The sequence below is a fragment of the Colobus angolensis genome, unplaced genomic scaffold (assembly GCF_000951035.1).
Source record: "Colobus angolensis palliatus isolate OR3802 unplaced genomic scaffold, Cang.pa_1.0 Scaffold326, whole genome shotgun sequence".
Classification (NCBI taxonomy): Eukaryota; Metazoa; Chordata; class Mammalia; order Primates; family Cercopithecidae; genus Colobus; species Colobus angolensis.
In genome coordinates, this window is record NW_012116555.1 from 1,783,190 (window position 1) to 1,794,818 (window position 11,629).

Here is an 11,629-nt window from a genome sequence, read left to right on the forward strand (position 1 = left end):
AACCATCATTCTCAGCAAACTATCACGAGGACAGAAAACGAAACACCACATGTTCTCACTCATAGGTGGGAAATGAACAATGAGAACACTTGGATACAGTGTGGGGAACATTACAAACCAGGGCCTGTCAAGAGGTGGAGGGCTGGGGGAGGGATCGCATTAAGAGAAATACCTAATGTAAATGATGAGTTGCTGGGTGCAGGAAACCAACATGGCACATGTATACCTATGTATCAAACATGCACGTTCTGCACATGTATCCTAGAACTTAAAGTATAATAATAATAATAATAATAGTAAAGAGTATTGAAGCTTCAAGTATAGAAACAACCTCAAGTTTTAGCTTTGATAGTGTTAGCAGCAATGGTGATAATGGGGGATTTGGGGGAGAAAATTCTGTCTCAAGCATCTCGCTGCTCCACTCCTCTTCTACTGAGGCATTGGCAATGGCAGTGGTAGTGGTGGCATGCTGATGATAATGGTGCTGGTGATGGTGAGATGGTAGTTGTGGTACAGGTGCTGATGGTGGTGGTGGGTTTGGTGATGGTAGTAGCAATGGTTGTGATGGTGATACTGATGATGATTATGGCAATGGCGGTACTGGAGGTAGAAGCAGTGGTGGTAATTAGTGTGTTAATATTATGTATGGCCTTAAAGTTATCAAAGCATTATTCCACATTTTTTCATGGTAGAAAAGAAAAAAAAAATAACAGTGGAGAAGAACACAATTTAAAGATTTGATATGCATTTTGCCGGATCTATGAGACTTGAAAATGAGTTGGATATATGAGTTAAAGAAGGAGAAGACTGAAGAATGACTCTTTAGTTCTTTGGTTGGCCTTTTAACTAAAAGCACTCAAGTGTTTAGATAGAAGAAGAGTATATAAATATTATATAAAATATATGCATCTAGTATGAAATAAATGAAACCTCTGCTTATGGAATTCAAACTTTTTGATCATACAAAAAAGTTGTTACTAAACACCTATTGTGAGTTTGATTTTGTGTCACTGATTAGGGATTAAAGACATAGATGAGATATAGCTCCTACCTAGCAAGGACTCATAAACCTAAGAGATAGTTATGTAAAGAGTTCTCTTAACTGTATTAGATATTCTTAAAAAAGCATATATAAGGATTTATGAATACCTAACATAGTAACTGCATAATCGTTAAGTGTCTTTTGTTCGAGATTTAAATTGGAAACTGCTTTAGAGAAGGTCATTTTTTTTTTTTTTACTTCCTTGTTGCCCTCACAGTACCAAGAAAAAACTGCAAGGCATATAATGATAGTCCAAAAGTTTGGAAGTCTAGAGCTGTATATTTATTTAATAAGCAATATATGCTTTCCAATAGAGATGTAAAAAGCAAATTCTGAGTATAAACTTCTTTGTAAGTGCTTCCTTGTTCTTTTGCAAAGTCCAAAATAATCATCTGGAGAAGAATGGCCTCTTCTTCAAGAAGAACACCACAAAACAGTTGGTACCATTAAACACAATTCCTCCATCTAGAAAACAAGGCAAATGACTAACGATAAAAGGCTAAGTAAAAAAGGATGTGTTTTATGTATTAATATTTTGGTAAAATGAAATCTATTTAAGTTTTCATACTGACTTATAACATCTTAGTTCGAAAAAGTTTTAAATTCCAGTTTAACTCTTTGTTTAAATGGGTTAAAATAAAGCTGCTCAAGACAGTGCCTCTGTATCCCACTAAGACCAGAACCAGCAGTGCAGGTGTCCTTCAAAACTAGAATGCAGCCAAGTATGCATATATTCTCTCATGCTGAGAGAGGATATGCAAGTGACCTGATCCTCCGGCCAACTGGGAATGGCCATGTTGACAGATTCACTGTTTTTTTTTTTTTCCTTTTGCTAGAAGGGAAGATAAGAATATTCTTAGGCACACAAACACACAGACACAGACACACATATACATACTATATATAGTGATATATATGAGATATGTTATATATATAATGTGTGTGTGTGTGTGTGTGTATACATATATATAGAGAGAGTTACATTTATTGCAGTATAGCTTGCTTGTTAATTTTAGTAGAAGAAAGGCCTAAAGTTAATCAGCTTTGGCCTCATTATCACAGTTAGTGGAAATCATTAGATTTGGCTGTAGGGAAAACAAGGATAATTTGTCCATCCAAGAAAAGGAATTAAACATTGCAAAATAAAAACCCTAACACTGCAGTGTAATGGTATGAAAAGATTAAATTGTACAGAAATGTTTTAGTTCTAAACAAGAAATGCACAAAGTAACATACTCCCAAATTGAATTATAAGTTTTCTTGATCCTTCAAAATTCAAGTTAGTTATTTTGTTAAGAACCATGACATCTGTCATGACCTTAAATTTATGATTTTACTATTCTCCATACGCCTTTCTTTCTTTTTTCTTAACATTTAAACTGACTCCTTCATACTTTACTATAAAAGACATTTACCAAACAGATACTTTTTGCAAGAGTTTTAGACAAGTTCACAGCCTGAAGCACTGAACTCTATTTGGTAGATATATAATGGAATGTTTTAATTTCTAACCTGCAGAAGCTTACCCAAAGATTTAAAATGCTTTGGGGATTAATCTATTGTTGAAAAGCACTTTTCAGACAGAACCATTTAAGAATAACCCTAATGAATAAATGCAAGGGCTTTTGTTAGGTCAATCATATTAAGGTAAAAGGCTATTTTTGCATTTGACCCAACTCTGACAGATAATGAGTCTTAACTAAACCCCAGTATTCTTTAAGAAATAATCTTCCTCTACTTAAATACAGTAACTAAGTGTTCTCAGTTAATATACTTATCTCAAATTTGCAGTTACTCCATAGAATAACATGAAGGCAAACAAATAAATATGTTTGGAGATGAGTTATGATAAGGCAATTAGGCAAAAATCTATAAACATGTGTATCAAAATAGTATAAATGCTTATGTATGAATCTTGGATTCGTCATATTTATCTGGATTTGGGACGGGTCTGGAAGAATGTCTGAATCTTGGATTTCACCTACTTGGTGTGATAAATTCAGAAAGCCTAGTTATCTCTAAGATTTGTTCTCTCATTTTTATTGTCTTCCTCTGCTTTTCTCTTCTCCACCTTCTTTCCTCTCTCTCTCCTTCCTGGCATATTATATTGTACAGTTGCACAGTGAAATCGATAGAATATCTGATAATGATAAGTGCTATGGGGAAAAGTACAGCAAGGAAAGGGATTGAAAGTGCTGAGAAGAAATGTTTGCTATTTTACACTAGGAAATTTCTGCTTATTAAGGAAGTTTCTGCTTATTAAGAAAATGACAAGTGAGCAGACTCAAAGGAGTTAAGGCATAAGGTTTATCAGGCTATCTGGCAGAAGATCATACTAGAAAGAAGGAACAATAAAGAAAATCTTTGAGTTAGAGAATGGCTGATGTGTTCAAGAAAGAGTCAGAACTAGTCAATGAAGCTAGAGTGAAGTGAGCTGGGCAGATGATGCCAAAAAGTTAGTTAAAGGATATTGAATTATGTGGTACAAAATTAGGTAGTCATATAGGTGGCTGTGATGACTTCAAACTATCTGATTCTAATTTGAAATCCAAAGCTGGATTTTGCAATGAGTCATGGAAGAATGTCTGAATCTTGGATTTCACCTACTTGGTGTGATAACTTCAGAAAGCCTAGTTATCTCTAAGATATATCTTAGATGATACATGCATATGGATTTGCTGTCAAGTGCTTAATTTTTTTTATTGAAATTCTGATAGAAAAGTTACAAGTGTTTTTTCTCACTAAATGTTTGCTGTAAGTTTATGTGCATATTTCCCATAATTACTTCATACATAATGTCATAGCATGTTGACATTCCAACATGTTTCTGAAGGCTAGCTACAGAGTCATTGTTTATGTATACAGTATTTATACATTCCCACACATTATTTAGCTTGTATTAAAGAAAATGACAAAACTTAAACATGTGTATTAAAAATTATCTCTGACATTTAAGGCAGGTTCAATAGCTGCAGTGCAGCAATTATTGCAGCCGTATGGAGCCACGACGTGACACGTAGATTTTATTTTCAAGCCGGTTGATACACATACCTGGTGAGCAGTCATACCACCCCTCCTGTAGTCAGAAAATGAAGATTTGTTACAATTAGACTTCCAGAAATCTTTTCTTTCTTTTAGGCCATTATTTAATAAGGTTTATGAAATAGGGTTTCATCAGACTGCTCTACTGTACCTCAACAAAAATAAACTAAATAACAACACAAAACAAAAGATATAGCAGCATTGCTATTACGCAAATTTGGCTTGAATGTTACTTTGCAGTAATAAATGGCAAGGAATGAAAGAAGATTCTTTCTCATTAAAAATGCAAGTGATGCATGGTAGAAAATAATGAAAGGAAGAAAAAATAAAATATTTACTTAATAAAGAAAGAATAGTAAACTATTATTAAAAATTGTGAATTTTTTAAATTAAAAAAGCAAATAAGTGAAATACTATAGCATAAAGGTTAATAATCAAAGTTGAAATGATCACCTCCTATTTAATGTGACTTAAGACATGAGGAATCTGTCCAACGGTTATATTAATAATCCTGTCTCATACATATTTTGAAGATTTACTTTATAATTACACTTGAAATGCTTAAAGCAGATTGGGCCTGTGGTACATGCTTGTTAAAAGTTAACTATTAGCATTCTTGGGCCAGGCGTGATGTCTCACGCCTGTAATCCCAATACTTTGGGAGGCCGAGGCGGGCAGATCACGAGGTCAGGAGATCGAGATCATCCCGGCTAACATGGTGAAATCCCGTCTCTACTAAAAGGCATAGTGACGGAAGCCTGCAGTCCCAGCTACTGAGGAGGCTGAGGCAGGAGAATGGCGTGAACCCGGCAGGCGGAGCTTGCAGTGAGCTGAGATGCGCCACTGCACTCAAGCCTGGGCGACAGACCGAGACTCCGTCTCAAAAAAAAAAAAAAAAAAAAAAAAAATATATATATATATATATATAATATATATATATATAATAAACAAAGGTTAACTCTTAGTATTCTTAAGATGCTTTGGATGCTTAATTTTGGAGGTGTAGAAGAATACTGACCCTGGGTCAAGTGTTTTTTTGAGAATATAAACCGTCTTCATGTAAGTGGGTGCACAGGAAATTGTGTTCTCATGAAACTCGAGGTTTCAGGAATACTGAGAAATCATGCTGAAGATATGAAGATATGTGGGAAAGGATGGGGGAATTCTTTTATAATGATGTGGGTATTATGGAGGCCACAGTGTATAGATTTTTGTAGGCAATAGAAGTGCTGATCGCTGAATTAACAACAAGAAAGCCCATAGCTCTGTGATAATGGCAGCTTATTCTAGGGACTTGTTCTTCAGGCATTGATCAAGAGAAACAGGCATATTGACCAATGCGGTCGATTTTCTCCCCAGCATTCTTTGGGATAATAGTGGCCATGTGAACTTTCCAGGATATGTTTGAAGCCTTGAAAACAATGTGCTTTGGTCAGAAATGGAGCCACACACTGTCCCTGATCCACAGGCGTTTGTCACAGGTGGTTCTGTGGCAGCTGGGGGTGCACTAAAAGAGCCCACAGGAGTGAGGTCTCAGTTGAAGACTAGTGGTTTCAACCAAGTTAAGACTCTGGAAAGTCTCCATTTGGGTTCTCTTTATAGCATTTTGGGATGATTAAATGAGTTAATATATATAAAGCACTTAAAACCGTGCTGGAATATTGTAAGCAGTCAAAAAAAGAGCTTGTTTCCATTTTCTGTTCCTTGTCTTTCTTTTTCTTTTTTCTTTTTTAAAATAAGAACAATGTAAACTATATCAAATGACCCTATCATATACCACCAGGAAACCACAAACCAATGAAATATAAACTTTTCAGAAGAATCAGAGAAATTTTGTACCAAAAAGAGCACCACACTTACTGTAAAAATCTTCCATTTTAATCTTGCATCCACTTCCAAATTTCAGCATGATCTTGAGCTGGTAAGCTGAATTCTTCTGGCTTAAGCATCCTCATCTATGAGGTGGCAATTGTCACATACTTCTATACTTCCTAAAGGACCCTTAGAGCACATGAGCCTTGTAAATTGTAAAGATGTATTTATTAAATATGCTTATACATAAGTAAATGTAACAGCATTATTATCAATTATTAATAAATTGAAAACTGTATATTTTTCTTATTATTTCCCCTGAGTAGTGGGGATGACATGTGAATTGCTAGATTAATAAAGATTAAGTGCTTAAAATGTTAAATTGAATAAAGATTACTGAAGAATTCTACAAGAAAATATCCTTTTTCTTATATATGTATATGTTATATATTTATAGATTTCATTTGCATAGTGCTTTGTAATTTTATTTCTTTGGAAATTTATTGATTTTCTGATTATCCCTTCAAATATTTAGGGTTTCTATTATTGTCAATAGAAGATGCTCAAATTAAATGCACCAAAGCGAAAAAGGCTAATAATTCTGTCATTAGTGACACACAACAAAGTGTTGATCCTCCAGAAAATCCAAAAGCACCCCAGTTGAGCAAAGCTGGAACTATTTAAAAGGAAAATATCTGGGACAAATAACCCTCTTCTTAGGTATTTTTAGTTCTGTTTGTAGCTTCTTGAAAAGGTTTATAGATAATGTCATACACTATCTGTAAAATGTTAGTGGCAGTGCTTAGAATAATATAATTTTACTTAATTTAGATTTACCTAATTCTCCCTTCTGACTTCTATGGAAGATTAAATTAGAAAAGGGGGAAAATATTCAAGTAATTCTAAGATGAAAACTTTCTAAGCAGATCCTCTACCTTTTTCATAGGAAATGCCAGGAATCCTAGCCAAAAAAGAATGTTATTTATCCATTTGAAAGAAATTATTGAAAAATGTCAAGCTGACCTCAATGTAGGTTTTAATATTAGATATTCATTATGATAAAAAGAAAAAGAATATAAAAAGAGTATACTCATTTAATTACACAAATTATTTAGGTACAACCATGATATTTCACAAATCAGCTCACAGATCAGCTTCCTACCATTCTGAAAATGTAGATGAAACAACAAAACAAATGTCTTCACAGAGGTAAATCACAAAAAGAGAGAAAAAGTTGTGAGAAATAAGGGTATAATTAGCCATAAATTTTCAAAAAATGCAGCTTGGAGACAAAATTACCTCTATGGTTCATCTGCTCTTTCTCACTATTTCCCACCCTGCTGAGGAGTAGAGAAATTTCCGTTTGTTCAAATCTTTTCTTCAGTTTTAAATCGTTTCATTTCACTTTCTTTATTCAATCTACTTTAAAATTGAAGGAGCTGTCATTGAGCTGTTCATAGGCGTTGGCAATGATGTCTGTCTAATCATTGCTTATTCTTCTGGCAACTGCAGCTAAAACCTGTAGCTGGTGACCTTGTGAAGTCCTTTCTTTCTTCTTTGTCTTTTAACTTCTAGAACATTGTTAGTGTAGTTATTTTAAAATCTGGATCTAGGAAGTCTCATATTTGGGTCCCTCACAGGTCGTGTTTCCAGATAAAATACAGAATGTCCAGTTGAATTTGAATGTCAGATAAGGGCTGAATAAAATTCTAGATTAACAATGAATAATTTTTTAGTAGAAATATGTTCCACATATTGCTTGGGATATTCAATGTTTTTCTGAAATTCAAATTTAACAGGGTGTCTTCTGTCTCCTATGTTATTTGGCATATATGAAAAACTGATCCTTAAATTTATATTTATATCTATAGATTACATTGATTCTTTTGGTTTGTATAATTGTCTTCCTCTTTAAGTGTATTTATTTGTTTATTTATTTTACATTGTATGTTATACATATTAGCAAAATTACAGAAATAGTAAGGTCTCATATGAAATTATCCTCTCTTAAAAAAGTGCGCTTGCTTCTGGCAGGTACTTTGAGAGACTAGCAATTCAGTAGCAACTTAATCAAATTTCAGGGATTGCATAGATTTAAAGCTGAGCCTCAGCTCTTTTGAGTTTCAACTACTCATTGATCATACTTATCTTAAATCGCCAAGGATCTCACCAGATTACCATCTCTGAACTCTGATTTCTGCTTCCTAACAGGGCAGGGCTGTTAAAAAAGTGTTCATTGTTGTTGTTGAAAATACTTAGATGCCCTGAACTTGCCTCTCTGGCCCTTCATCTTCCCATGGATCCTGGCCTAAGTCTTCTTCACAATCTTACGTGTTTTATGCTTCCAAGATGGTGTTTTTGTCTAGATTTTCTAAATATTTTCAGCAAGAGGTTTAGTTTAAACCATAGCCTGCCTTTACTGAAACAAAGTCCGACATTATTTAATAAATTCTTCTTAAGGATGAGAGGTAAATTCATAGAAAATATAAAGGGGAATATAAACGAGAGTGGTATTCCTTTCTTGACTATCCTAGAGCATATCATATAAGAAAGTGTCTGATTCAATGCCTGGTGCTCTCCCTTTATCCAGTCATGAAGGGCAATGGAGAATATCGAATCCTGGTCAAATACAAGTTTCAGTCTTTAGAGGAACGCTTTATGGAAGTTTTCAATATACTTTGTTTTTAAAAATCCTCTCATAATTCCTGAACCATCACATTGGAAGAGTGTAAATATCTCCAGACAGGCAGCAAATTTGTTAATCTTTCAGCTGGTTTGTTAATGAAGAGGCAGTGTTTGTAAGGATTTTATTTAATTCTCTTACACCTGGTTGAGTGAATGTTCTTTTCTATAATAATAATTGATTGCAGCTGCTCTACAAAAGTCACTTTACATCTTCTTAAGAATTGATGACTTACTTTTATAAATACACAGGGAACATAGGATTTTATTTTATATACGATATTTTTAACTTTTTGTGAAGGTATTCTGTATAATACTCACATTCTGTGAAATTTTAGGAGGAATAGAGAAACTTATAGCTAATTTTAACTTAAAGATATTGAATGTATTAGAACAATCTAAGCATGTTTATATTCATCTTAAATATAAATCCAAAATTTAGAAATGCTTCTATTCTTAAAACAATTATCAACGAATTGAACCAAAGGTATGAGTCCATGTAACAAAATAAAATTAAAAAAACAAAGCTAAGCTTCATTAATCTGACAAAAGCATTGTCAAGTATGTTACATCCAAACTTAAAATAGTACCTTTTGAACCAATAATTTAATTGAAATGCTTACAATATAAAACTTTAGGTCATCATCTTCAAAGAGAATGAAGTGTTAATATTTTAGTTCTTCCAATAAAAGTGTGAACTGATTATATTATCATTTGAAAACAGTATAATATTTGCATGCAAAGGAAAAAGCACAGAGACTTGAATGCAAAATTTATATTGTAGCTTCTAGCTAATGACAAGGATGGTAACTTCAAAGTAGAAAATTCCAGAAATAAACACAATAAAAAATAATAGCAATCAAAATGCCTATCATATCTTTAGGCATTTGGATAAGAAATAATGCCATTTGTCTGGCAGAAGGTATGTTTCTGGTAATAAGTTTTAGATGCTGAAAGCAAGATGATTATTTATCAAAAAAAGATTTGTTTTTCAAGCTCCATTGGTAAAAATGACTACATTTTTACTTGGGAAGATACAAAAAAATCATGTCTTGTAAATTAAATAATCTTCCACCAAGCTCAAGTAAATAAGTTCGGTTGAAATTCAAATATCTCATATATGTCAGCCTTATTTCCACAGTAAATTTCCATTTTCCCAAGTTTTAGTGACTATTCTTTTGTTACTAGTTGTATCTTCAGTGGTTGGATGAACCTAAATCGGGGAGATCACTTATGCTAGGTATGGATCACCTTACCCTTCGCCTCTTCATCATATTTTGGCCTATCAGAAACAGTGAAAAGTCAAATGTAAGATGAAAGCCATCAGATGGGGTAAGAAAACTCTGGAGCAGGTCTTAGAAGATATAGACCAGTGCTGTCAAGCTCTCTCTCAAAGTCTGGGAACACAACCATATTTTTAAATAAGCAGCTTTGTGAATTTGATACATTGGTATTTGGCCATTTGTACACCATTCTTATCACACAATTGATGAATGATAAACTTTCTGAAGTGAAAAACTGCAGCAACCTTCTTGCTCTCTGCAAAAGAATTGAGAGGCACTATTTTGACTATTGTGAAAAAGGCAGAATGTCTTAGAATTATGTGTTAATTTGTTATTATTTTCAAAAGTTCAACTTTTGAAATATGTTCTAGTTGAATGTTATATTAGACATTGGTATCAGAATTTTAAAACCAAATTACTGCTTTTTGAAACCTCAAAACAAATTATACAATGTATCCTATATATGTACTTATTATTGTTATTTGTGTACACATTAAGATAATTCTGAATTATTTTATATGTTGTATTCTATATCTTGAAAGTTTTGTTTCCTTGAAACATGCATGCGTATAAAAATAAAGTTTAAACAACAGCATGGATGTTACATTTACTTTCTTTTGATCTTTCTGAAAGTCACTCACTGAATTTTACACATGTGGAATAAACAGTGCTTTTTCTAAGACACTGCTGCTGCTTGGAGGTGCCTGCCATCAGCCGTGGTCAACCCTACTCTGTTCGGCATAGCTGCAGAGGGTGAGCCCTTGGGTCACGTCTTCTTCAAGCTGTTTGCAGGCAAAGTTCCAAAGACAGCAGAAAACTTTTGTGCTTTGGGCACCGTAGAGAAAGGATTTGGTTATAAGAGTTTCTGCTTTCACAAAATTATTCCAAGGTTTATGTGCCAGGGTGGTAATTTCATGCCATAATGGCATTGGTGGCAAATCCATCTGTGAGGAGAAACTTGGTTATGAAAATTTGATCCAGAAACATACAGGTCCTGGCATCTTGTCCATGGCAAATGCTGGACCCAATAAAAATGGTTTCCAAATTTTAATCTGCAATGCCAAGGCTGAATGGTTGGATGGCAAGCATGTGGGCCTGGACAAAGTGAAAAAGGGCGTGAGGGTACGACTGTTGCGGATGTCACGGAATGACAAAATCAGCAAGAAGATCAACATTGGAAATGGTGGACAACCCTAATACATTTGACTTTTGTTTTGTGTTAAACACCAAATCATTTCTTCTGTAGCTCAGGAGAGCACCCATCCACCTCATTTGTTCACTATAATCTTTGTGCTCTCACTGCAGTTCTTTAGATTTCTAAAGCCAAGTCACAGTAGTTAAAATTTTGTTACTAAAATCCAGTTTGCTGTCAAATGTTTTGCTGTGAAAATACTTATAGTGAATAAACAAGTGGTATGCATCCATTTAAATTAAAACTTAAATCATAAATATCTTTTCAGAATGACGGCTGTACAAATGAAAACCTTTAAATCAACACAGTCTGCAGTATCATTTTGATGACTTGAATGATGTGCATTATTGGATTTCAAATAATTTTATCTTCCATGAGACTTTTTAGAAATCCAACTTGTTACTTTTCAATTGACTTGAATATTAGATGAGTAGCTATAGTATTAATTCACGAAGTACCCGAACCCCAGGAAAAATAGAAATGATAAAATACGTCAATCTGAGACTCACTAATAATATTTCTTGATGTTTTTTGACAGAAAGATAATGAATAGTATTTTTCTTACTGTTGCATATG

At 33.8% G+C, this 11,629-nt stretch overlaps 1 pseudogene; it reads left to right on the top strand.

The window, feature by feature from the left end:
- Positions 1–555: 555 nt before the first annotated feature.
- Positions 556–11,058, top strand: LOC105518681 (annotated as a pseudogene).
- Positions 11,059–11,629: the final 571 nt, after the last annotated feature.